The 27,434-nt window shown below is 47.1% G+C and overlaps 1 long non-coding RNA gene across 1 annotated transcript; it reads left to right on the top strand.

The window, feature by feature from the left end:
• Positions 1–332: 332 nt before the first annotated feature.
• On the top strand, positions 333–24,510 carry LOC126955550 (uncharacterized). Its single transcript, XR_007725975.1, has 3 exons — positions 333–640; positions 2,816–3,027; positions 22,644–24,510. It is a non-coding gene; the product is annotated as an uncharacterized LOC126955550 (long non-coding RNA).
• Positions 24,511–27,434: the final 2,924 nt, after the last annotated feature.

Genomic DNA, 27,434 nt, shown 5'->3' on the forward strand with positions numbered 1-27,434 from the left:
CTTTTTTCATTAAAAATTTTTCAACTTCTCTAAGGGAGCTTTTTGCCTTTTTTTTTTTTTTTTTTAAGCCTGCCGGGGCATTTAGATAAGTTGAGCCTCCAACCCGTGGCCCCAAGACATCAAAAGGAGCTGGGTCCAGTAATGCTGGAGGCAGCCATCACTAAGCCCTAATGGAGTGCTTCATTAAGATCGCTTCAAAGGCCCCCGTTTACAGACTCGGAGATTGACTAATTTACACATTGTGGGAAAATTGCTACCAGCTCTGCCCACACCCCAGCAGGGGGAGAGACGCCCTCTTTCTTTGAAAGGCAAGAACTGCAAACGGCCCCTCTAATTGCAGACTGGCCTTTTCAAGGGAAATACCCAAGCCCTGCCCTAAATTTTGCAATCGGCTGCATTAGCACTCTGCGTCCTCGCACCGACCCTGGGGTCCTGTTTGTCCAGAGGCAGCGTGGCACCAACCCAGCTGTGTGTGCTTTGAAGCTGGATACTCCCAAACACGTTTGGGTTTGAACCCCAGCTCTGATCCTGCCAGCGAGGAGCCTTAGAGCAAGTGACTTAACCTTCTGGGCCTCAGTTTCCCTCATCTGAAAATGGGTGTGATCAAGTCACCTCCCAGGGATGTTTTCGAGGATCAGAGGTAAGGACGGTAGGAGAAGCTCAATGTGCTGGCTATTTTTACCTTAGCGTAAACATGTAAGAGAGTGAAAAGGCATCCCCTGAAACTGAAGCCATGTTTTCACAAGCTGTCTTTATGGCTTATTGATTATTTGAGATGTTGGCACACAGATTGCAGCATGAGGTCCACAGACAGGTGCAGGTCAGACCCATGGCTGTTTTAAGAACTGTGTTACATGGCCTCAATGGCAGCACATAACAGCATCAATTCATGTATTAATAGTTTTCCTTTGTCATAAAAGCAAGTTGGGAAGGGCGTAATGAGGCGAGCTCTCTTTGGGATGCTGTGACGTGGATTCACCCACGGGTCTGAAACCAGGTCTGGCTATGGAAGGTTGGTCACCAGAGGCCCTATGGGAAAAGCACCAAGCCCCAGGTGCAGTCACCCTCCCAGCCTGGCTCTGTTCCCAACGTGCTGAGCAACACCAACCATGCCGCCTGTCCTCTCTGATCAGCAGGGTTCTCCTGGGACTGAGAGGGCAAGGCCTAAGTATGCCCAAAGCCTCCTCCCCAGCCTGACGCCTCGGGGTCTTCACCTGGCTTGTGGCCTCAGCGTCTCTAGGACCTTGTGAGAGATGCACACTCACAGGCTGCCCCGGCCTCCTGAATGGGAATCTGCATTTGGAATGATCCCTGGTGATTGGGGTGCACAGTAAAGTGGAGGAGCTCTGCCCCAACACTTCTCTGGCCCAGGAAAATACAGTGATGGTTGTTTCCTCAGGGGATCCAGCCCGGTGACTTTGGCCTTGGAAGTTGTGATTTTTGAGACTAACAGCCTGGCCAGCCCCTTCCCCACCACCCAACTGGGACTCATTGTGTTTACATCAGTGTCACGCAGCTTTACTCTCTAGGGTCACATGGGATCCCAAGTGAGGTAAAGAAAACCTCTGCATCATTCATTGAGCACCTACCATGTTCAGGCATCCTGCTGGGCATAGCGCACCTGGTAAGTAACTGAGATTGTGAGTCATTTGGTCTTTTGGTTGAGTCAGTGGAGCAAGAGATTGAGTGACTTGCCCAGGGTCACACAGCCGGTGAGTGGCCTCCTTCCAAGGGGCCCCTGCACCACACACCCCCTCCAGGCTGCACAGAGGAAGCCCAAGGTGTCCATTTCTGGAGGTACCCCCTGGAGAGGCTGGTTAGATGGGGACCCAAGGGGAGGCCAGAACTGCCACGTCCTCCGGTATTGTCCCCTCCCCCTCTACTTTCTATTTGCCCATCTTCCTAATTAGAGAAAAAAATTCTACACTCACTTCCTCTATTCAACCTTTCACTTAAAAAAAAAAAAATGCAACTCCCACCCCCTTGGTTCCCAGCCTCGAAGGGAAGCCGCCCTGGCCAGGGGCAAGCATCGCAGCAAACCACTTAGCAAACCGCAAATTTCAGAGGCCTCGTCACATCTGCGTTTTATCAGCTTTTTCCGGATAGTATTACCCTGAGCAATTGTCTGCAGATCGGCCGACAGCTGAGACGTTCAAGCGCTGAATTAGGGAGAAAGGGCCGGAGATAAAGCCGAGCACATGTATCCCATCAAAGTAATGAAAGCCGCCTGCCGCCAGGCCGCCCTGCTGCCTCCTTCCTAGCCACCCTGCCGCCCCGCAGGAAGGCTGATTAACCCTTGCGAGGCAGGGGAAGAAGAGCAGGGGTCATCCAATACTCAGGCTAATCAGGGTCCCAAGAACGGGAGGAGGGCGAAGGGGGTGGGCCGGAAAGAACAGCCATCTCAGAGGGCCACTCTGACCTCAGGATTAGACCTGCTGCATTTCCTGTCACAGGATTCGGTGGGACAGCAAAAAGGCAAATGAACAAGAACTTGTGCCCACAAGGTCCCAGGGACACTGCCTGGGTATTAAACATTCCTAGAGGAGTGAGGGCAGGCCATTTCCTCTGAGCACGTCTTGCCTTACTGTGAATGGATGCCATGTTTGCAAGAGTTGGTAATAATATTTGCTGAGCACTTACTATGGACTGGGCACCTTTGTTCCCCTTGCTTCCTGGCCCACCCCGTGGTGTGCTATACCTGGAGCTCATTGCATTGAACTCCAGTGTTTCCTAGTGAGGGGTGGACACCAGGATGTCCCCAGTCCTCTGCTCCCATGACCAATGCTACTTAGGTATCTGTGTTCTGCCCTTCCAGGGGCCTATGTAACAACTCCCCGGCATCCATACCTCCACAGCCCAGAGTAGGGTCTCAGGGATGTGGGCTGTACCTAGGCCTAACTTCTGTCCGGACTGACCAGCACGCCTTCAGAAAGACTCTCGGGTTTACAGTACACGAGAGTGCACAGCTCTCCAAGACATTCCAGGCAATGTTACTTCATCCACTTATGGAAATTTGCCTTTTTCATAGTAAGTCTAAAGTGACGCCGCTGCTTTAAAAACTACCAGTCATTTTTGCTGAGTTTGAACATCTCATTATCCTTGTTAACCATTTAGACCTCTCTTCTGCCTCTCACAACCTGTGGTTATTTTTCTATCAGATCTTTGATGTTTTTCTTATTGTTTGGTAAGAGTTCCGTGTATATTCCAAGTAGTCACCGTTCATCAGTTTGACTCTTTGCGGCATCATCCCATGCGTCCTCTGTCTGCTGCCGTGGCCGGCGGTGCCTTGGGTGGACAGGAATCCTTAGTTTTCACACAGTCCAATTCTTCATATTTATCTCCTTCTGTCTTGTGCTCTTAGGGTCTTTGGAGTAGAATCATTCCTTTTTAGGCACAAAGATATCTCCTTATGCTTTTTTGATTGGCTTTATTATTTTAACATTCACATTTAGGCCTTTAATCCATCTGGAGCCCACCTTTTGAAAGGCTTAAGGAAGAGATTATCCATTTTTATTGAAGTAAGACAGCTTTGTCTGATGCAGCGTGCTGTTGGCTGAACTGGACCTTTGATTTCCCAGCAGGGACCTCAGCTTGCTCTGGGGCCCTGTCCTGCACCCCAGGCTCCCCAGCAATGTCTTGGGGAGGGGGACATCACTTAAAGTCTCATTTCCCAGCCACCTTCTCCACTTCCATAAACTGCTGCATAGGTTTGGACATCTTCTCTCTGTTTTGTATTCAACCACAATACACACAAAGTAAAGGAGGCCAAGATGACAGAAGATGGTCCTGCAATTAGGACCCCTCCCACCCACCTTCACCCCAGCATTGCAGCCTTGTGTACATCCTTGCCAGGGATCTTTGCCAGTGCAGATCCCTCTGCTGTAAGGGCTTTTCTTTCTTCATTCCTTCCCATCCGATTGGCCATCTTGAGGGGAGACCTCAAGAGTCAGCTCATTTGTTCACCAATCTGTGTGATCTGTGCACTAAAGAATAATGGATATGCTGTATCTGCCAGGGTTTTCTGGAGAAAAGCAACACAGATGGACGCCAGCAAACCTCATGCAACAAAAGACGCTATTTCCAAGATTTGGAGTAGCTCACAAAAGTCAAGAGAAGTTGAACCATCAGGTCACAGGAAGACAGGAATTGGGTAGCTCTGGGCTTCTACAGAGCAGGAAGTAAGGGGAGGTCAGAAAAACTTGGTGTCAACTCTTATCCCGCCTGGCGTTGCTCTCTCATGCCTGAAGTTCTCAGCAGGGAGCACAAAATCAATTCAGCTTGGGTCACATGCTCAAAAAGGGTCAGACACCACGACTGACCCTCCGCCAAGACCACTTGTGACAGGAAGGAGCTGGCTCCTGGAGGAAAACACCTCGCAAGGCTTCTGGCAGCCCAGACACGGGTCATCCCTGATGGGCTCTTTATCCCAGATGTGACCTTGATGAGTGCTAGACCCCTAGGTGGGTCCCACCGTGCCTGCTCAAGGACCTCACAGCCCAGTGGAGGAGGCTAGTTAAGTAGAAAGTGCTCAAAACAAGGTAAAGAGTGCTGTGACAGAGGGGTCACGGGGGTGGGACCCCTGACTCCAGGCAGAGCATCAGAGAAGGCTTCCTGTAGGAAGCAGTGCTGTGCTGGGCATTCGCAGAGCTGCAGGAGCTGGTTGAATGGAGAAGCGGGGGAGGGTGTTCTGAGCAGAGGGTGAGCAAAACATGCAGTGAGAAATAGACAAGCAGTTGACGTGGGAATGCTTTTCCTCCTGAGTAACAGAGGGGTCCTGGAATGTTCCATGTGGCCTCGGAGTCTCTGGGGCCCCACTCAGGGTTGGGTTGGAGAAGCCTGAATGCTGGATGAAGGAGACTTCCTATGTTTCTGATCTGACCTGAGAGCTTTTTGGTGGCTGTGAGGGCTGGGTACTCTTTCTTAAGACATTGACGCAACAGCCCCAAAGAGCTGACTCGATCATCAAGGCCAGACCCCTCACCTCGGAGTAGATGAGAAACTCCAGACGAAGGGGAATCTATCTGAATGACTCATCTTTTCTTCCCCTGGGACTCCAGAAAGCATCTGCACTATTCCATTTCCGTAGCAAAATATCTCCATCCTCTTCTCTCTGCCATTTCCACAGAGCTCATTTGAGACACACTAATCTAAACCAACCGGATCATGATACAGAGGGGAAAACTGAGGCCCAGAGAGAGGAAATCCTGGCCACAGTTTGTTCCTTGAGTCTCCTTGTTGAGCTTATAGCGGGTCAAGGCTGTGGGGTCAATGCTTGTGTTAAAAAAAAAAAAAAAAAAGTCACATCCTACCTTCATTTGAAAACCATGTTGTTATCCATTCACAACCACTAGGCTGGCTAATTTAAAAAATGGAAAATAAATGTTGGTGAGAATGTGGAGAAATCGGGAACCCTTGGGTATTGTTGGTGGGAATGTAAAATGGTGCATCCACTGTAAAAAACAGTTTGGTGATTTCTTAAAAAGTTACACATAAAGCTACCATATGACCCAGCAATTCCACTCCTATGTATATTCCCAAGAGAAAGGAAAAGCGATGTCAACATGAAGACTTGCACATGAATGTCCATAGCAATACTAGTCTCCATTGCCAAGAGGTAGAAACAGATGTCCATCACTGATGAATGGATAAATAAAATGTAGTCTGTTAAGGCAATGCAATACTATTCAGACATAAAAAAGAATGAGGATCTACAGTGTGGGTGAACCTTGAAGACACTGTGCTAAGGGAAAGAAGGCAGACACAAATGGGCAAACACTGTATAATTCCATTTATATGAAATGTTCAGAATTTGTCCAAGAAAATCCATAGTGGAAGAGAGCTGATGAGTGGTTTACAGGGACTTGGGAGAGGGAAGAAGGAAAGTGACTGGTGAATAGGTATGGGGTTTCCATTTGGGGTGATGGAAATGTGCTGGAACTAAATAGCGGTGATGGCTGCATAGCATGTGAGTGTAACGTACTAAATGCCATTGAATTGTGCATTTTAGAATGGTTACTTTTATGCTAGGTGAGTTTTACCTCAATAAAAATTAAAGCCAGGCTGGGTGCTTACACCTGTAATCCCAGCACCTTGGTTGGCTGAGGCAGGAGGATCATTTCAGCCCAGGAGTTCAAGACCAGCCTGGGCAACATAGGGAGACCTTGTCTCTACAAAAATAAAAAAAAATTAGCCAGGTGTGGTGGGCGTACCTGTGGTCCCAGCTACTTGGGAGACTGAGGTGGGAGGACCAGTTGGGCCCAGGGGGTTCAAGGCTGCAGTGATCCCGCACCTCTGCACTCCAGCCTGGGCATCACAACAAAACCCCAGCAACCCCAGTCTCTACATAAATACATAAAACCATGTTGTTTATGTCTGAGGGACTTTTGAATGCCATTCTTACACTGTGTCGATTGAGGATGATGTGAAGTTGCAGCAGAACACTTACCGGTGTGGGCCCTGTTCCGAGCCCTTACAGCTCCTCTAGTTCTCATGGCAGCCCTGTCACAAAGCTATCCTCATTATTACCATTTTACAGATGGGGAAACTGAGGCTCTGAATGATAAAACAGATAGCCCCATGTCATCAAGGAAGGGTGGAGCTGCGATTTGAATCCAGGTAATTTGGCTCCAGAGCCCATGCACTAAAGCATCACAATGAGACCCTGACTTCGAGTAAGAACCCAAACCGCTCTGAGCCCTGATGGTGCAGTGTGGATCAGAGGATCAGGGGGCGGTGAGGATGGATACCTGGGCCTTGAAGGTGCTCCACCAGGACTGGAGCCACCCTCCCTCAAAAGTGCTTTGATTGGGCTTGGTGGGCCTTGAAACAACAATTTGAGGCTTCCTATCCATCCCCATGGGTTCCCTGGGTAATCATGATTAATGCCAGGACTAGGAGCCGGGTGCACTCAGGGCCCTGCTCACAGTGACTGGCCCTGTGATCACCCACCCCGGCCCCTCGTTACCGGCCCCTGCTGCATAGTGGGCAGCCTGTGGATTCCCTAATGAATTCTATCAGCCCAGTGTGCAGAAGATGGACAGATAGAGAGGCCAAATCCCAAAGTGGATTTATAAGCGGAAATTCAGGGATAAATGTGGGGTTGGGGTAGGTGAGGGGAGTTGACCACATCCACTGCTAAATCTCAGATTGCAAGAGGAGCTTAATTCGTAAGGCTATGTGCTGGAAAAGTCTGCATTAGCCACTTTGGCGTGAGTATATCTCTAAAACCACTAATGAAATTGTACTTTGGTCAATCAACATTTCTGGGGCCAGTGGCATGGGTAATCACTGGGCTTGCGTTGTACTTTTAGACAGGGAAGCCAATGTGGTCCCTGGATCATGCAGTTTCTTCAACACCGAATGTTTGTTTTTCCATCTTGTGGGTAGTGAGCCTTTCTTGAGCCAAAATATATGTAGCTCACCCATAAAACTTGTATTTTGTAGGAAAGGGAGGATAAAAGCTCCATTGACCCAGCATCCGTCTCCTGCCACACTCTGCCCGAGGCAGGCTCACGTGGATTATTGCTTGAAACTGGGAAGTGGTCATTCTTGCAGATGGGAAACTGAGGCTTTGGGAGATGGGGTACTGTGTGCAGGGTCACAGAGCACGTTGGGGTGAAACAAAAAACCCGATCCAGGTCTGTGAGCCTGAAAAGTGAGTTCTCTCTGCTTCACCGATAGCTCCCGGCAAGTGCTGTGGACCCTCGGGGAGCTGGAGGGCTGAGACTGTCTCAGAAAGCCGGCTTTGGACTGGATGGGGTGTAGGGAGTGAATGGCAGGAGCTAAGTACAAGGCAGGATGGGGCCCAAATGCCTTGCTCAGTGTCTGAAGTGCCCATCAACCTGTTTCCCTCTCCTGGCCACCTGGAAGAGGACTCTGGAGTTTCTTGGATTCTGGAGGTCAAACCATCAGACACGCACTTCCAATAAGGCCTTACACCTGCACATTAGTTGAAACTCCAAAAGCTGTACAGAGCTTTGGAGGACACATCCTGGCATGGCCACTCACAAGCTGTGTGACTTTGGGGCAAGTTGCTCAGCTTTCTTCTCCTACAAACTTAAACCCTGATCTCAGTCTATTGTCAGCCTAGGAATAGCTGCAATAACAAAATAAGCAAAAGAAAATAAATTACTATTGGAATAGAGGGAAAAGAATACATCTCAGCCATGTACCAGCTGTGTGCCCTTAGTCAAGTTACTTCGCCTCTCAGGGCTCAGTTTCCTTACCTGTAAAATGGGCATATTTTACCTACTTCGAAGGTATTGCCTGTCATTAAATGAGATAACACATTTAATTACATTAAATGAGTGCTCATTAAAGCACTTAGCAAAGCTCCTTGCATATGATGTTCAAAAAACTGGCTGTTTTATTGACATCATCATCATCATCATTATCACTATAATTACTACCATCATCACTGCCATGATTTCCACTACCATCACAGTTAGCATCAGCATTATCATTTTCATTACCATCCTTATTACTGTCATCATCATCACCATCACCATCACAGCCATGATCATCACTAACATTACCGTCATAACCATCACCATCCTCACCATTACCACCACCATCAACATCATAATCATTAGCATCACCACCATCATCACCAACATCACTGCTGTAACTATCACCATCACCATCATCATCAAAATCATTAGCATCACCATCATCATCACCACCACCATCATTACCAACATCACTATTGTAACTATCACCATCATCATCATTACCACTGCCATGATCGTCACAATCATTACCATTACTATCATCATTATCATCATCATCATTATCACAATAGTTACCATCATCATCACTGCCATGGTTTCCACTATTATCACAATTAGCATTAGCATTATCATTTTCATTACCATCTCTACCATTGTCATTATCATCACCATCATCGCCATTACCAACACCATCATCACCACCACCATCATCACCAACATCACCATCATAACTGTAACCATAACCATCATTGTCACAATCACCACCATTACCACCGCCATTATCATCACCATAATTTCTAATATTGACATCATCGGTTGTCATGATCATCATGACAATCAGCATCATCTTCATCATTATCGATTGTCATGATCATCATCATCATGTCATGATCGTGATCATCATGACATCAGCATCATCTTCATCATTATCATCCCTTTCGTCATCACCATCACCATCGTCACCACCACCATTATTACCATCAGGTAGACTGCTGGTGTTTCCATGGGACAGATCTGTCATGGTAAGTCTGTGTGATGGTTTAGGTCTTGAAGCTGATTTTTGTGGCTTGTGGTAGTTAAAAATACTATCCTGGCATTCTCTCCACTGTTTATTGTTTTAGAAAATCTATTAGAAAATTGCTTTCTTCCCAGTATGGTTCTCAAATAGCCAGCATCAGGATTTTCCACTGGCATCTTGGAATGTTCTCATCAGAAATCTCCTGAAAGGCATGATCGTTGAAGCTGGGAGATTTGCCCAAGGGCTGTCTGGGAACAGAGCTTCTAATGCCAATATTATTTGCTCATGCCTAGCTCTTTCCAGCAAACAGAGGCCTTTCAAACTATTAATATATAAACCAACAGCACAAGCACTTTGAAAGGAGAAGGGTATGGGGGCAGGGTACATTCATCTACGTGAGCTGCCATGACAAAATACCAAGGACTAGGTGGCTTAAACAACAGAAATTTATTATCTCACAGTTCTGGAGGTTGAGAAGTTTGAGATCAGGTGTCAGCAAATTTGGTTTCTGGTGAAGGTTCTATACTAATAGTTATGGTATTGTTCACCATCATGCAGTCAGCAAAACATAAACACATAATCTTGAATGAGGTAATAAAATTCCTTAAGGATTGTCAAATCTCAATCTTTGAGAACGTCTTTTTAGCATTCTGTGTGACAAAATGGGAAGCCTGCGTAAAGCACTTCTGCCGCAGACAGAAGAAACACAGTTAGTTATGCAGTCGTTTGAGTGGTAAGAGAAACTCACTGCCTTCTTCACGGAGCACCCTTGTTATTTGAAAGAATGATTGACATTCTCATTCTGAGAATGAGCAAAGTGAGCCTGTCGCTTCAAGGTGAACAGCTAATAGTATTTATTGCCAGAGAGATGTGAGCTTTCTTTTTCTTGAGACAGAGTCTGACTCTGTTACACAGGCTGGAGTGCAATGGCGCAATTTCGGCTTACTGCAACCTCTGCCTCCTGGGTTCAAGTGATTCTCCTGCCTCAGCCTCCTGAGTAGCTGGGACTACAGACACACGCCACCACACCCAGCTAATTTTTGTGTTTTTACTAGAGACGGAGTTTCACCATGTTGGCCAGGATGGTCTTGATCTCTTGACCTCATGATCCACCCACCTCAGCCTCCCAAAGTGCTGGGATTACAGGCATGAGCCACCATGCCAGGCTGAGATTTGAACTTCTAACAAAACTTAGAGTTTTAGAAAACTTGTATCCGTCATTGTGAGCTTGCTCTCCAAATGTAAAGACTTTTTTGATGATAGTATTAGCGAATGTGCTTTCTTTTGATATTGTAAAATTCATTGTGTCAACATTTGGCAGATCTTGTAAGTCAGTGAACCAGCATTTTCCAATGACTAATGCATGATGTTTCAGAATCTCACATAGGCAAAAGATACATCCAAAGTGCAACACAGACTAGTGGATTTTAATGTGACAAAGAACAAAATGTTCACTGATGTGTTTTCAGATTCCACATTAAAATACTATACTACTGCTTGTCAAGTTTTGTGTAGTATCAAGAAATTATCTGAAAAGCCTATAAAAATACTTGTCTTGCATCCAACAACATATCTGTGAGGCCAGATTTTCTATACATACTTCAACCAAACAACCTATCTCACAACAGATTGCAGAAGTAGATAGGAGAATTCAATGCTTCTATTAAACCAGAAGATAAAAAATTTGCAAAAAATAAGACAATGCCACTCTTCTCACTGATTTTTTTTTTTAAAAAAAACAGGTTATTTGTGTTAGCACATACAAGATTTTTTATTATTTTTTTTAAATGAATTAATAAATATTTTAAAATATTTTTAGTTTTAATATCTAAATGCTGGTAGATTCAGAACATAAGCAAAAGCTATTTAGGGGTCCTCAGTAATTTTTAACAGTACGAAGGAGGCCGAGTGTGGTGGCTCATACTGGTATCTCAGCACTTTGGGAGGCTGAGGTGGGCGGATCACTTGAGGTCGGGAGTTCAAGACCAGCCTGGCCAACATGGTGAAACCCCGTTTCTACTAAAAATACAAAAATTAGTCAGGCATGGTGGCGGGCGCCTGTGATCCCAGCTACTCAGGAGGCTGAGGTGGGAGAATCACTTGAACCTGGGAGGTGGAGGTTGCAGTGAGACGAGCTTGCACCACTGCACTCTAGCCTAGACCACAGAGTGAGACACCATCTTAAAAAAAAAAATGTACAAAGGGGTCCTGAGATCAAAAAGTTTGAGAACCACTGGTTAGTCCATTTTGCAGCCAAGGAAACCAAAGCTGGAGAGAGGATGGCAATGTGGCTGAGGTCGCCATGCTGGAAAATCACTCAACATGGTGGGAGGGCTGGTGATGTTCCTCCCAGATTCCCCAGCTGCTGGAGGATGGAACTTTGCTGTCGACCCTCTTCGGGGATTTCTTTTTTTTTTTTTTTTTCTGAAGAAAACTGAACCTGGACTTGGGCTGGAGTCATCCAAACTCACGCCCCTTTCCAGGGTCAGCTCCACCCAGGGCCTGCCCAACTGGGCATCAAGACCTGGCCTCTTGTCCCAAACCAGGAAGGCTCTGAAGGGTCATCCCTGATACAAAGCCCTGGGGAACCTGCACTGCAGTTCCATGCCTTCCTCCGCTCAGCCTGCTCCCTCTTCGCCCGCCCCATAGGTATGGAGCCTCAGAATACGCCCTGAGAACCATCCTGCCCACTTCCTGGGGGACCCACTGTGACAGCCGATGGAAATGCAAACTGGGCACCTCAGACCCAGTCCCAGGCTCTTCCACTGGAGGAAGGTCTCAGGACATCAGCAGAGGGTTTGGGTGACACTGAATACATTTGTCCCATCCCTGATTCGCAAGCCACCACAAAGTCAGCTCCTGATGCTCCATTGTTTGATCAGCGGGGCGAGGGAAGCCACACAGTATTCAGGATCCTTCATACTGGTGGGTCATTTGAAGAAAAGACAGTCCAGTAAAGTGCTGCCCAAAGGGAACTGATTCATTACCCAACTTTTCTCTGTGTACCTACTGTGTGCTAAGCATCTTGCCAGATCCCAAGGAGCTCTGTCCCCTTCCTGAGAGGAGCCAGGGGATGGGGGAGAGAAACCTACAGCTACCATTCTCTGCTGCTCAGTCCAGCGTTCTTTTCCTGAGAACTCACAGTCTAGAGTTTGGGGTGTGGCTTCAGAAGCCAACACTCTGGGCCTCGAACACCCCTCTGCTACTCTCTGCCTCAGTTTCCCCGCCTATGAACTGAGATAGTGATGTACCTACGTCCTAAGGTTACCTTGAGGAACTAAGAACACATAGCAAAGCTTTTGCTGATGTGAGCTATTACTAGAACTTCTCCATCCAGCCCAAGTCCAGACCCTGCATGGGGTCGTCTATAAAAGGATGGGGAAGGGTATTCTGCCGTGAGGGACCAGCATTAGCCAGGGCCTAGGGTTGGAAAGCGTGTGGCTCTGTTAGTCTACCAGTGTTCCTCGAGCATCTGCTCTGTGCCGGGTCACACACCAGGCGGGAGGAAGGAGACTTGGCGCCGGCTTCACAGTGCTGACAGAGTTATGCTGGACGTGGCATCAAGCAAAGCACTACAGCAGTCACTGTGCAGCCACCACCGTGGCTATTTGGAGAGCGGAGAGGAGGGCAGGGACTGGCTGGGACTGAACTTAGGCCTATGTGGGGCTTTGATAGGGTGTGGAGGGACAGGGGTGGGGAGGGCCCAGACCAACTACAGTCAGCTCTGAATTCAGATTGAGGAATGTAGACCTGATCCTCTGCTGGTGCTAAGCAGCCTTCATCAGGTTCACAGCTCTCCTCTGCCTAGGTTTGAGAGACTTCAGGGTCAAGGACAGAGCCCTTACAACTCAGAAAAGCAGCTCCGAGCCTATAATTCTGGCACTTTCTACCTCCATTCAAAGTGCATGAGAGATGGGAACTGAGCTCTCTAAATATGCTTGTGTATGAGAGGGGAGTGGTTATCTGATCAGAACCTCGGTCTCTCAGAGGTAGGAGAAGCCTGTGCAGCCATTCCTGGATGCATGAATCCACCCTAGGACTTCCCAGACACAGGTTCATGCAGCCCTGCTTGCACACCTCCAGCGACAGTGAGCTCATTACCTTACTAGCTGGGAAGCTCTCTCCATTCTCCTGCTGAGGCGAAGGCCTTCCCTTTGCTGAAGGTCTTCCTCTTCTATCTCTTGCTTTTATTGTGACCGATTTCCCTTCCAGGCTTGCTTCTGGTTGTCTTTCTCCCTATCTTTTGCCCTTTTATTCTTCTGCTTCCTTCCTTCCTGTGTTCCCCAGGCCTCCCGCTCCCATGCTCTCCCTGCATCAAACCCCTGGAGTCCCATTCACTCACCGTTACCTGAGCATCTCCTGCATGTCGCAGGAACAGAGGGGTTAACTGGGTCAATCCTTGCTGTCATGGTGCAGTGGGGCTCTGCCCACGTGGTGGATGAGGTGTGAAGGGTGAGGGAGAAACCATTTGTAAATAAATTTCTTCTAGCCAGAAGACTGGAAAATCACAGCATGGAATGAACACGCAATTCAAACCCAGATCTGCCTGAGTGGGAACAGCTCCCATTTCTCCTGCCCCTGTCTGTGTACACCAGTGACTTTACTTTTCTGAGCCTCAGTTTCCTCATCTGGAAAGTAGGTAGATTATGATCTACTTCTCTGGCCTGTTGTGAGGATAAAATAAAATCTGGTGTGTGAGCCCCTGGCACACAGTGGGTACACAGCCCTCCTGTTGGGGTCCTCCTGTCCAAATCAGCAGGGCCTCAGTGCAGCTCCCGAATTCCAGCGCCTGGCAAGTGGCTGGCAGATCAGATTAGGGACATATGTTAGCAAATTTCCAGTCAGCAGAGGTCGGCCAAGCAATTGGCTCCACCATACTCTGGGCTTCCCTTAACCAATTTGGACACAAGGAACAGCCACAGCACAGACCTTGGCATTCCTCCTGTAACCCCAGCTCCCACGTGCCCAGGGAGGAGTTGTGGCCTCCAATGGTGTGGCCATGCTAACCAAAGAGGGCCAATGCACGCTGGGCAGCTGCTCCTAGGGGTGAGCCCACGATATGGCTTGAAGGCCAGTGTGGCTGAGCCCGGTCCTTCATGCCTGGCTGCCTAGGGCCTGGGGCCTCTCCCCTCCACCTGAAAGGCTGGGTCTGGGCTCTGGTGTCAGACGCACCTAGATTCAAACTCCCTGCTGCCATTTTCTACTTATGGTCCTCTGGGCAAGTCACCTCTCTGACCTCAGTTTTCTCTTCTGTAAAATGGGAGTAAAACGATGCCCACTCCACCGAATCACTGTGAGGGTGAAATGGGAGACAGGATACTTAGCACTGCACAGGTGGTCTTTTGGGAAATGCTATTTATTAAGGTGAGTTTTCCCACTAAGGTCAATGCCAGGAACAGACCTGAAGAGAATCTGGTTGCTCATATCTACAGGAAATGATAAAAAATGGAGCAGGACCTAAAACCATGCCCAGGGGGTAACAGTGAATAGCTGGCAAGGCTTGGCCTGGGGAGGTCCTGGCAGGTGGGAGGGGCTCACCACATAGCTGTTGACTAAAGGAATGAGAAGTCACTCAGGAGGACTTGAGCTCTGCCTTCAACTGCATGTGAGAAGGAAAAGCCAGCTTCATCTCTGAGGGGCTAACAGGCAGATCAAGATGAGAAAGATGTGAGGAGATAGGGCTCCGGGTAAGGAAGTCTCTTCTGCAGCCAGGGCAGTCCAAAGACAGAGAAAGAAGCTTCTGTGAAAGTGAGCTCCCCATCACTGGAGGTGTGTAAATCTGGTTGGAAGAACTGTAGGCAGACGTGTTATAAAGGGATTGCTGCACTGGGTGGAAACTTTATCTCTGAGATGTCCAAGGTACTTTCCAACCCTGAGAGCCTATGATTCCAGGAGAAGTTTTCTCTTCCAACTCCAAGATTAGTGAAGGTAGCCTGATGCTGTGGCCAACAACCTCGTCACTCATTGCTTCATGCTGTGGAAGTGTATTTCTTGGCCAAGTAACAGCTCCATGCAGGTACTTACCAGCGGCCTTCCTCCAGGCAGTGACTCAGGTATCAAGGCTCCTTCCACCTGTGGTTCCACCATCCCTCGAGTCTCTGAGTTCTTAGATGGATCCTGTGCATATGGCTAGACAATATGGGAAAAGAAAAAGTGGAGGATCACATGGAAGATTTTCACGGACCAACCTTGGAAATGGTGCACTTAATGTCTCCCCATAGTCCATTGGCCAGAACTGCAAGGGAGGCTGGAAAACGCAGTCCAGCTGGGTGCCCAGGGGAAGAGGAAGTGGGCATGGTGAGCAGTTAGTCACTACCTTAGGAGCTGGGGCTCTCATCTGTGCATTCGTCCTTCATTTATCCATCCAGTGAGTGCTCAGTGAGCACCTACTGTGTGCCAAGCCTGTGCCCTGGGATATAAACATGAATTGGACAGTCCCCTCTCTGGGAGTCCACACCTAGGTTCGCAGCCCAGGCACATCCACCAGCTATTGCCTGCAGTTTGGCAGTGACAACCATGATCTAAAGACGGGATAACTGATGACCTCCATTCTAGCACCACCATATGATATGGAAATGATCTCTCAGGGCCCATGTCCTTGTCTGTAAAGCAGGAAGAACACCACCAAGCTCAAAGGATGACGCAATATAAGCAAAGCGTGGGAAGCTCTCTGCAAACGGGAGTGAATATTCCCTATGTCCACATCCTCTAATATCAGTCCTCTCTGAGTGTTTTGGGTTGGATCAGGAGATGCTGTGTGCCACAGTAGAACAGTGATGGCCTTCCACACACCCCGCAGGGTGGGGACTGAACATGCGTTTGGTCAGGGATGCAGGAAGTTTTTGCCCTTAAATCCTTGGCAGGTTGGTAGTGACCCCTCTGTCCTCACAAAGAGTGGCCTGAACAGAAGTGCCCAGTCCCAGCTCCACTCACTTCAAGGACTGGGGAGGGAAGAGTCTGAAGGGAAAAGTACCTGGAGCCAATGTGTGTATTCCTGCATCCCTCAGTGCATCAACCTCACTAGAAAGAATAATCCAGGGCAGTTTCTCTTTTATCTCAGAGCCTAATCTCAAAGGGTTGCATTACACAGCCCGGGAGAGTTTTCCCAGAATGGAAAAACTTAGTATCAAAGAGGTTTAGCAAGTTTCCTGCTGTTGCAGAGCTGAGTGGAAGAGCAGGGATCGCCACCCAGGTTGGCCTGCTTAATGACATCTTTAGGGACATGAGTGTCAAACTCCCAGGGGAAACCCTGGTTCTAGCTCAGCCATTTTTGCCTCCTGTGTGAGCACTACTTACTTTCTTTGAAAACAGAGATGATGGCAATGTCTTCCCATCTGGAGAGATCAGTGAGAAATATTTTGTGTAAAATCTTGGCCCCAGGTCCAGCACATAGCAGAGACCAAACTGGAAGGTGGCACGGTAAGGTAGTTAGGAGCATGGACACTGAGAGTCAGCCTCCGCCACTTAGTAACCATGACACCTTATGCAAATGCATCTTCTTTGTGCTTCAGTTTGCTCGTCTGTTAAATGGAGATGATGAAATACCTGGTAAGTATCATGTAGGCATAGGTTTATTCTCATCTGTACATTGACGTGGTTGATTCCTATTAGTTTGTTAAGCTACCTACTCTTTGCAAATAGATAAGATCAAGTTGTCTTAAGCTAGAGTTTTGTATTTTTACTTTATAGTGCCTGGAAAAAAAGTTCAGCAATCTCAGCTCTGGGAAGGATGTTTGAGCAGAGAGAAGATTGAGTCTAGGAATTCAACTTCCTCCACTTTACTGATGAGGAAACAGAGGTCCAGAAAAGGAAAGGGGTTTACCCAGGAACTTGCGACCCACTCGGTGCTACCCGTTTAGGCTTTGCCCACCTCTTTCTGTTTTAGAAAATGACACCAAGCCTTGCTTAATGTGTGTGATGGAAACCTGCAGAGGCTCCAATGAAGCAGTCCTGGGCCATGATGGGGAAGCCTTGTCTCTCCGACATTAGCCTGGGTTTTGCATTTATTCTCAATGTGAGTCTCCTTTCTTCGTCTTTCTGTCTTATGCCCTGCACATCCCCTCTCAGGCTAAGGTAAACAACTTGGAGAATTTTAGAATTGTAGCCATATAGACCCTCAAGCTGCAAGAGGTTCTAGACTCCACATTTCAATCCTACAAACATGTATTATATTAGGCGCCAGACCCCGAACTAAGGGGATTTAGTGGTAAATAAAACAGACATGGTTTCTGAGCTCACAGTCATGCTGGGAGACAGACGCTAAACAAATAACCACAAACAGGTCTGGGTTGGGTGATCTTGAGCAAGTTTCCCCTCAAGCCTCAGTTTCTCCATCTATAAAATAAGATGAATGACTCCTACTTCCCAGAGTTGGCCCGAGGATGAAATGAAGTGGGTAGAGACGGGGCCATCACCTTAGTAGACATTCTAAAGAGTGGAATTCCTTCCTGCTCTCCCTGACTGTGGAGGAAAAGACTGCACTTGGATTTCTAAGGCTTCTCGAGTAGCTGAAGAAGAAAAGGGTGATACAAATACACAGGACGGCATGCTGTGTGCCAGGCCGGGCCGGGGCTCTCTTGGCATGGCAATTCCACTAGGTCTGAGAAGTCGAAAGCAAATTTTATTAGCTGAAAATGTACCATTGAGCCTGTTCGTTCTCCAGATAATCCAGTTTATGTATCTGATAAAATGGGATCAAAATGAGAAACACATTTCCAAAAGGAGTTGGAAACAGCATTGTCCTTCCTCCAGAGCATTTTACAGCTGCAAAATCACGGTGATTCGTGAATGTTTCACGTGATCGATCCTTAAGCAGCAGCGAGGGCAGCACTGCAGTTACCCAGGCCAGGGGTGGACTTCGGCTCCACCACATGGAAGCTCGGCAGCCGAGTGGGCAAGTCACAGCTTCTGTGAACCCCGGTTTCCTCATCTATGAAAATGGAAATAATCATATCTGCTGAGCAATGTTACTGGCATGTAATTGAAACTCAAAGGGAACTGCAGAATGTAAGTTTATGAGAGGGAAAAGTTGATCTATTTCATTATGATACCCGCAGTGTTAAAACGGTACTTAGAGCATACCAGGTGCTCATTAAAACGTTCATTGAATGAACAGTACACAGCAGTGCTCAGCAAATACTTGTTGAATGGACAATTGAATAAATATAGGCATATAAGTATGTCTTTCTAGCCTCACAGCATTTCCTGGATATTTTTGTTTGTTTGTGGAATTGTTGTTGTTGTTGTTGTTGTTGTTGTTTTGTAGATAAGACATTTGGATTCAGAGAGGTGAAGTAATGCATCCTGGCCCATGCACTTAATTAGGGGCTGCCTCTTACCTTTGAACCCAGTTGTGTTTGATCCTATATGCCTTATATTTTCCACTGCATCTAGAAGTTTCTTGGAAGTTGTATCAATTAGGAATGCTTCCCACAGAATCTTAAGCTATAAAGCACAACAGTAGCTTAAGCGATAAAGATGGAATCCTCTTCCATGAGAAGTGGGAGGTGGCAGTTCAGGACTGGGGCAACAGCTGAGCATTGGCATCATGGAACCAGGCTATTTCCAGCTTCCTCTTCTGTCATCCTCCACCAGTTGGCTTTTTGTCCTAATGGTTGTTACTTTACGGTCACAAATGGCTGCTACAGCTCCAGGCATCACAACCAAGTTCAAAGGCGGGAGGTAGGAAGGAAGGAGGGGGTGGTGCATTTCCTGAAGTGCTTTCTTCTTATATCAGCAAAGGAAAAGGGAACCAGAGGCAGCTGTCTCAGAAGACTTCCCCTTAAGCCTTGCTTGTTAGATCGGCCACATGGCCAACCCTGGGCTGCAAGGGCGGCTGGAGAGGTGGGCCTCCAGCAAAGACTGACGGGATGGCCAGAGTCGCCCAGGCCAATCACAATTGTTCCACGAGGACAGGCTCACTGCTGCTCTGAACAGAATTAGGGCCGGATGGTGAGGGGAAGGCAAAGGGGTTGCTCCCCTCGAGTTTCAATTACATGCCAGTAACATTGCTCAGCAGATATGATTATTTCCATTTTCATAGATGAGGAAACCAGGGCTCACAGAAGCTGTGACTCGCCCACTTGGCTGCTGAGCTTCCATGTGGTGGAGCAGGAGTCTACCCCTGGCCTGGGTAACTGCAGTGCTGCCCTTGCTGCTGCTTGAGGATAGATCATGTGAAACATTCATGAATCACCATGATTTTGCAGCTGTAAGGGAAGGGCAAAGGGGTGTGGAAACCCAGACAGACCTGGAAGAGACTTGGCCACACCTTCATTTAACAAGCCAGGAGACCAAATCCAGTGTGACTGCCCAAAGACAAGATCTGAAGGAGATCTAGCTTTGTACTGATTTTTGGAAGCAATCTCAGTGAGCAGGGTTCCTGGAAGGTGCCCCACACGAGAGTGTTGATTTTCTCTGCATGCCGACACAGCATTCTGCAGCCATGCAGGGAGGGAGAGTCCCCTCATTCAGTCTGCTTTCAGTTCTTCAGATCACATCTTGGAGAAGTGATTAGTAAGTACAATGCATGATCCTTGATAATTGCTGGGATTTGCAAAGACAAAGGATCTAAAGAGCATGATTGGGTTAATTGGGAGGAAATGTGAATGTAGATTAAGAAGCACATGATAGAATTGAATTGATGTTAAATTTCCTAAGTGTGAGAATCATTGCTGTATTTATGTACAAGAATGCCCTTGTTCTAGGAGATACGTGCTGAAGTATTTAGGAGACAATTCATGTTTGTCTCACACTTGTCTACAAATGGTTCACAAAAAATATATATGCATGTGTGCACACGTGCGTGTGCACGTGCACACACACACACCAGTCCCCCTTTATCCATGGTTTTGCTCTCGTGGTTTCCGTTAGCCTCAGTCAACCGTGGTCTGAAAATATGAAATGGAAAATTCCAGAAATAAACAATTGATAAGTTTAAAATTTTGCAATATTCTGAGTGGCCGTGATGAAATCTCATGCTGTCCCACACCATCCTGCCAGGACATGAATCATCCCTTTTTCCAGTGGGTCCACGCTGGAGACACTACGTACCGTTAGTCACCGAGATCATCTGTTCCTGACATCCAGCCATCAACATTATCCTGTCTCTATGATACAGGATCACCCAAAGCAGGTGTTCCTTCTTCCAAAGCATCATCAGAAGGTGACAGCAGCCTAATCTCCCTTCATCTCATCATGCAGGCGTGTTACCAACTCACATTGTCTCAAGAAGAAGGGGGAGAGCAGTACAAGATGATGCTTTGAGAGAGGGAGAAAGTGTTCACATAACTTTTATTATAGTAGATTGTTATAACTGTTCCATCTTATTATTAGTTGTTAAACTCTTAGTCCACCTAATTTATAAATTAAACCTTATCCTAGATATGTATAGGAATAAAACACAGTATATATGTTTTATTATGTATGATTATATATTTATTATGTATGATTATATATTTATTATATATGATTCGGTACTATCTGAGGTTTCAGGTAGCCACTGGGGGTCTTGGAACATATCCCCTGTGGATAAGGGAGCACTGCTGTACACAGCCGTGCACATATCTGTATATATAGACATACATATAAATACATATACACATATACATACACATTCAAAGAGAGAGAGAAGAGGGTGAGACAGAGAAAAAAGCAAATATCAGCATTAATACCCAGTGCATCTAGACGCTAAAGAAAGGTCATATAAATGTTTCCTGTGTTATTCATGCAACTCTTTAGTAGGTTTGAAAATTTTCAAAATAAAACATTGGAAAAATAATAAATTGAAACTTTTAAAAGTGAGAAAGCTTAACAAAAATATCAAGTAAACACACAATGTGTTAGCGGGCATTAAACCGAGCCCTGCTGTGGGGCCTCTTGGTGGCCAGTAGATCCCGCATTCCAGCCTCAGTCGGCCCCAGGCCTGAGTTCCTCCTATGCCGGATGGGGATGAGGTTGGTCACGGCCTCACAGGTGTGTGGTGAGCATTGTATGAATGACGTGCGTAGAGTCCTCAGCACCAAGCCTGCCCCAGAAGCCAGGTTTCAAAGAAGGGTGACTATGATGTGTGTCCCTGTAAGTACTACTGGGCCTGGCACATGGGAGGCAGGAAATTGGATGTAACCTGTGGGAGACCCGAACCTGGTGACTTCACCTGTCTGAGTCTCTCTAGAAGGAGATAGCTGGGGACTAAAGGCACGAAAAGACCCCCCAACTTACTCCCCACTGACCCCACACACACACATTCTCATATCTCCTCTTCAGAGAGATCCTCTCCATCGGCTTAGGAGTTGGGGTTGGGCGAGACAGCTGGCCTCTGTGCACTGGGATGGAGCTAATTCCATTTTCCAGTCCCTGTGTCCCAGCACTGGGGTGCCCCCTCCTCCGGGGTGGTGGCCAGGGCCTGGCAGCTCAAAGGAACCTGGAGCTCCTCTTTCCCGGCCCTCTCGGGCAGGCCTGACAATCCCCACTGCCGCAGGGAGGCTCTGCCATCCGTGTGCTAATCCCATTACCCACAAATGAAGATGTAATCACAGCCCTTTCAAAGGGCTCCCAAGGCAGATCCCTCTTTGGAAAGAGAAAAGCAAGTGCAATTGTCCGAGCCACTGACTTCTGAAGCTCCCGCTGGGAGGAGGGGATGCAGAAGTTATTTGGGGCCAGCAGCCTCTCAGCTGGGAAGGGACTGAAATGGCGGTCAGGGCGGAGACAGCCCGAGTGTGGGTGACGAGTTAGGACCAGGTGGTGGGGTGGGGTGTGCAAGGGACTGAGGCTCCCCAACTCCCACACTGACCTTACTGCGACCTCACTAGCGCTACAAGCCTATGCCCTGGGATATAAACATGAATAGGACACAGTCACCTCTCTGGGAGTCCAGACCTCGGTTCACACCCAGGCATATCCACCATACCTCTGTTAGCACCATGAAGCTGGGGCCAAGTCTCCTTCCTCCCACCTGGTGTGTGACCCAGTACAAAGCAGACACTCGAGGAACATTGATAGACTAATGGAGCCACACACTTTCCAACCCTAGGCCTTCGCAAATGCTGGTCCCTCACTGCAGAAGATCCCTCCCCATCCTTCTATAGACGACTGAGATCTCCCCCTTGCAGGGTCTGGACTTGGGCTGGATGGAGAAGTTCTAATCTTTACTGTGACCTCAGTTAGAGATACAGAATTTCAGCGCCTCCCATTGTGCCTCTTTCAAATGGGTGCAAAGGTCTTATCTGATACGTTGTTGAGCAGCTGTGTGTGGAGGTAAAATATAAATGGTGATACGGGCACAGATGTGAGGGCCCTGTTGATGTCAACGTCACATTATATGAACAGTAGTAAACTTTCCTCAACACTGACTACATGCCCAGCACTTTTGTAATGCTACTTTCATTCCCATTTTACAGATGAGGAAACTGAGGCACAGAGCGATTAAATGACTTGTTCAAGATCACAGGGCTGGAGAGTGGTGACTAGTTTTAATGGCTAGCAGAAGCAGGAACAAAAGCTACCATCTGCTTGGAACCATCGTTACTTTTGAACAGAAACTCTGGTGTTTGGCAGACAGCAATGAATTCATCTACTTTTGCGCAGAAGTAGGGTTATCTTGCCCTTTGACTGTGCCCTTGTAGGCCAGCAGAAATTCTGAGATTCAAGGCGGATGAAGGGAGTCAACCATGACCTGGAGTGGAAAATGTGTCCCCGGGGCTATGTCCTCTGTGCCTCGGGCCTGGGCTCCACGTGGCCCTCACTGCCTTCTAATAATCATTGCTGACTATGCGTGAAGTGCCTTGTGCTACGCACTGTCCTGTGTGAAATCAGTGGCATGCTAGGAAATGTTTGACAAACAGCTCTTGGAGATAGAACTCCAATCCACAGCATTTCCCCTCATGGTGTAAATAATCCCACTTCCCACCATGGTGGATCTCAAGCTATCAACATGAGGTCATTGACAGGGAACTGGGAGAGGTTGCGTACAACTGGGTCTCCTGTGTGGTTCCAATGCACTGATCTTAAGAACTCACAGCACCCTGATTGGGGGACAGCACTTTTATTATGCCAGTTTTATAGATTAAGGCATTAAGACATTGAGAGGTTAAGACAAGCACTTCCCAAGATCACTTGTCAAGTAAATTCTGATGCTGAACCCTTGTCTCTGGGAACCCAGATGAACATGCTGCCTTCCGAACAGAGGCCTGTGTTTAGCTCCTCTCTTCCTGATCTTCTCAGGGCTAAGTCTACCCCCAGTTAAACTCTACTCTCCTTAAGGGTAAGGATCCCAGCACAAAGCATGAGCACCAGACACAGACAAAGCAACAAGGAAATATTTGGAGAATTGAATTGAATGCTTTGATTTCAGTTGGATCAATGGACTCGTCCAAGGTCACACAGAGGGGCAATAACAGAACCCATGACTGGAACCCATTACTGGAACTCATGACTGTTGGCTTCGGATATGAACCTTAAGTAGCACCTTCAGTGTCAATTCTGAGATTATTGTCACATCCAAGCATGGACATGAAGATTTCTGTTATTCCTGGGAGGGGGCAGAGGGGCCGTGGCTTCATACTTTGCATTTTCAATGCACCTTTGCCCCCTTTCTTTTGTAGTGAAAAGCATGACCCAGCACCTTGTATGTGTTGGAGGCTGAGCAAGACCAAGGGCACCTGGAGGGAAGAGGTCTGAGATTTATGGGCTACTTGATCATTTTTGAGGTTTTTTTCATTTGCTGTGGACTGAATGTTTTTGTCCTCTCAAAATGTATATATTGAAGCCCTAATCCCCAGTGGGATGGTATTTGGAGGTGGGGCCCATGGGAGCTAGTTAAGGTTAGATGATGTCATGGAGATGGGACCCCCATGATAGATTTTGCTCTTACAAAAGGAGAAAAAGACAGGATAGGCTTCTCTCCACTGAATGAGGATGCAACAAGAAGATAGTCTGCAAACCAGAAGAGCGCCCTCACCGGACACCAAATCTGGTAGTACCCTGATCTTGGACTTCCCAGTGTCCAGAGCTGTGAGAAACGTTTGTTGGTTTGTTGTCTCAGCCACCCAGTCTATGGTATTTTGTTATAGCGCCCAAATAGACTAAGACACATGATGTCAGTGTTTCCTAAACTAGCAATGCACTGGGGGCAACCAGTGTAACATGGTTGGTGATATGTGAATGAACCTTTTAAAAATGTTAATACTTTTGCATTTATTTTAATATGTGTTAAAAATATTTCTAGTGTATTATATCAGAAATAGTTTTCACTGCAAACAACAAAACAAAAAATAAAGAAAACAGCAACAAAAACCAGTGGCTTCAACAGGAAGTTTATTTTTCCTCTGCTGTAAGTCAGGGGCTGGCATGGCATGGGATATGGTTTGGCTCTGTGTCCCCACCCAAATCTCATCTCAAATTGTAATCCTCAGTGTCGCAGGAGGGGCCTGGTGGAAGGTGACTGGATCATGGGGGTGGTTTCCCCCATGCTGTTCTTGTGATAGTGAGTTCCCACACGATCTGATGGTTTAAAAGTGACACTTCCCCCTTCTCTCTCCCTCTTGCTGCTGTAGTAAGTCATGCCTTGCTTTCCCTTCACCTTCCGCCATGATTGTAAGTTTCCTGAGACCTCCCAGTTATGCTTCCTGTTAAGCCTGTGGAACTGTGAGTCAATTAAATCTCTTTTCTTCATAAATTACCCATCCTCAGGTAGTTCTTTATAGCAGTGTAAAAACAGACTACTACAGAAAATTGGTACCAGAAATGGGGCACTGCTATAAAGATACCTGAAAATGTGGAAGTGACTTTAGAACTGGGTAATGGGCAGAGGTTGGGACAGTTTGGAGGGCTCAGAAGAAGACAGGAAGATGTGGGAAAGTTTGGAACTTCCTAGAGACTTGTTAAATGGTTTTGACCAAAATGTTGATAGTGACAGGGATAATGAAGTCCAGGCTGAGGTGGTCTCAGACAGAGATGAGGAACTTATTGGGAACTAGAGTAAAGATCACTTTTGCTATGCTTTAGCAAAGAGACTGGGAGCATTTTGTCCCTGCCCTAGAGATCTGTGGAACTCTAGAAAGATGATTTAGGGCATCTGGTGGAAGAAATTTCTAGGCAGCACAACATTCAAGAGGTAACCTTTTTCTAAAAGTATATACTCATATGCATTCACAAAGATAATCTGATATTGGAACTTATGTTTAAAAGGGAAGCAGAGCATAAAAGTTTGGAAAATTTGAGGCTTGACCATGTGCTAGAAAAGAAAAACCAATTTTCTGGGGAGAAATTCAAGCCACTGGCTGCAGAAATTTTCATAAGTAAAGAGAAGCATAATGTTAATAGCCAAGACAATGGGAAAAATGTCTCCAGAGCATTGCAGAGACCTTCATGGCAGCCTCTCCCATCAAAAACCTAGAGGCCTAGGAGGAAAAAATGGCATCCTGGGCCAAGCCCAGGGCCCCACTGTTCTGTGCAGCCTCAGGACACTGTGCCCTTTGTCCCAGCTGTTCCAGCCATGGCTAAAAGGAGCCAAGTTACAGCTTTGGCTATTGTTTCAGAGGGTGCAAGCCCTAAGCCTTGGTGGCTTTCGTGTGGTGTTGGCCCTGCAGGTGCACAGAATGCAAGAGTTAAGGTTTGAGCGCCTCTTCCTAGATTTCAGAAGACGTATGGAAACAACTGGATGCCCAGGCAGAAGTCTGCTGCAGGGGTGGAGCCCTCATGGAGAACTTCTACTAGGGCAGTGTAGAGGGGGAAATGTGGGATTGGATCCCCCACACAGAGTCACCACTGGTGCACTGCCTAGTGGAGCTGTGAGAAGAGGGCCATCATCCTCCAGACCCCAGAATGGTAGATCCACTGACAGCTTGCACCATGCATCTGGAAAAACCACAGGCACTAAATGCCAACCTGTGAAAGCAGCCTCAGGGTCTGTACTCCACAAAGCCACAGAAGTGGAGCTTCCCAAGGCCTTGTGAGGCCACCCCTTGCATCAGCATGCTGTGGATGTGAGACATGGAGTTAAAGGAGATCATTTCAGAGCTTTAAGATTTAATGACTGCCTTGCTGAGTTTCTGACTTGCATGGGGCCTGTAGTCCCTTTGTTTTGGCCAATTTCTCCCATTTGGAACTGGAAGATTTACCCAATTCCTGTAACCCCATTGCATCTTGGAAGTAACTGACTTACTTTTTATTTTACAGGCTCATAGGTGGAAAAGACTTGCCTTGTCTCAGATGAGACTTTGGACTTGGACTTTTGGGTTAATGCTGAAATGAGTTAACACTTTGGGGGACTGTTGGGAAGGTATGATTGTGTTTTGAAATGTGAAAAGAACATGAGATTTGGGAGGGGACAGGGGACAGCAGTAGAATGACATGATTTGGGGCTGCATTTCCACCCAAATCTTACCTCAAATTGTAATCCCCATGTGTTGAGGGAGGGCCTGGTGGGAGGTGATTGAATTATGGGGGGTAGTTTCCCCCATGCTGTTCTCACAATAGTGAGTGAGTTCTCATGGGATCTGGTGGTTTAAAAGTGGCACTTCCTCCTTCACTGTCTCTCCTGCCACATGGTAAGACATGCCTTACTTCACCTTTGCCTTCTGCTATGCTTGTAACTTTCCTGAAGCCTCCTAGTCGTGTTTCCTGTTTAGCCTGTAGAACTGTGAGTCAATTAAACTTATTTTCTTCATAAATTTCACAGTCTCAGGTAGTTCTTTATAGCCAAATGAAAACAGACTAATACAGCATGCCACAAGATCAAGGACCATCTCTTTCTATTTTGTTGCTCTGCTATGCAGGGCTTCCACTCTCAAGGTCACCTCATGGTCTAATCTGGCTGCTGCTGCTCTGGCTATCACGCCCATATTCCAGACAGCAGCAAGGAGAACAGGAAAGGAGAAAGATACATTCCTCTCTTTTAACTAACACTTACATCCCACTGGTGAGGACAAGCTATAAAACCACACTTAGTGAGACGGATATGGTGGCTCATGACAGTAATTCAAACACTTTGGGAGGCCAAGGCTGGAGGATCACCTGAGGCCAGGAGATTGAGACCAGCCTGGGAAACATAGCAAGACCACATCTCTAACAACATTTACAAAAACAAAAAACCCACACTTTTCCTTGTAAGAGAAGCCAGGACAGGGAATCTTTATTCCAAGCTACTCTGTGGCCAGCAAAGAAATAAGAGGTTCTTCCACAGGGAAGAA

Source organism: Macaca thibetana, chromosome 5 (assembly GCF_024542745.1).
Source record: "Macaca thibetana thibetana isolate TM-01 chromosome 5, ASM2454274v1, whole genome shotgun sequence".
Lineage (NCBI taxonomy): Eukaryota > Metazoa > Chordata > Mammalia > Primates > Cercopithecidae > Macaca > Macaca thibetana.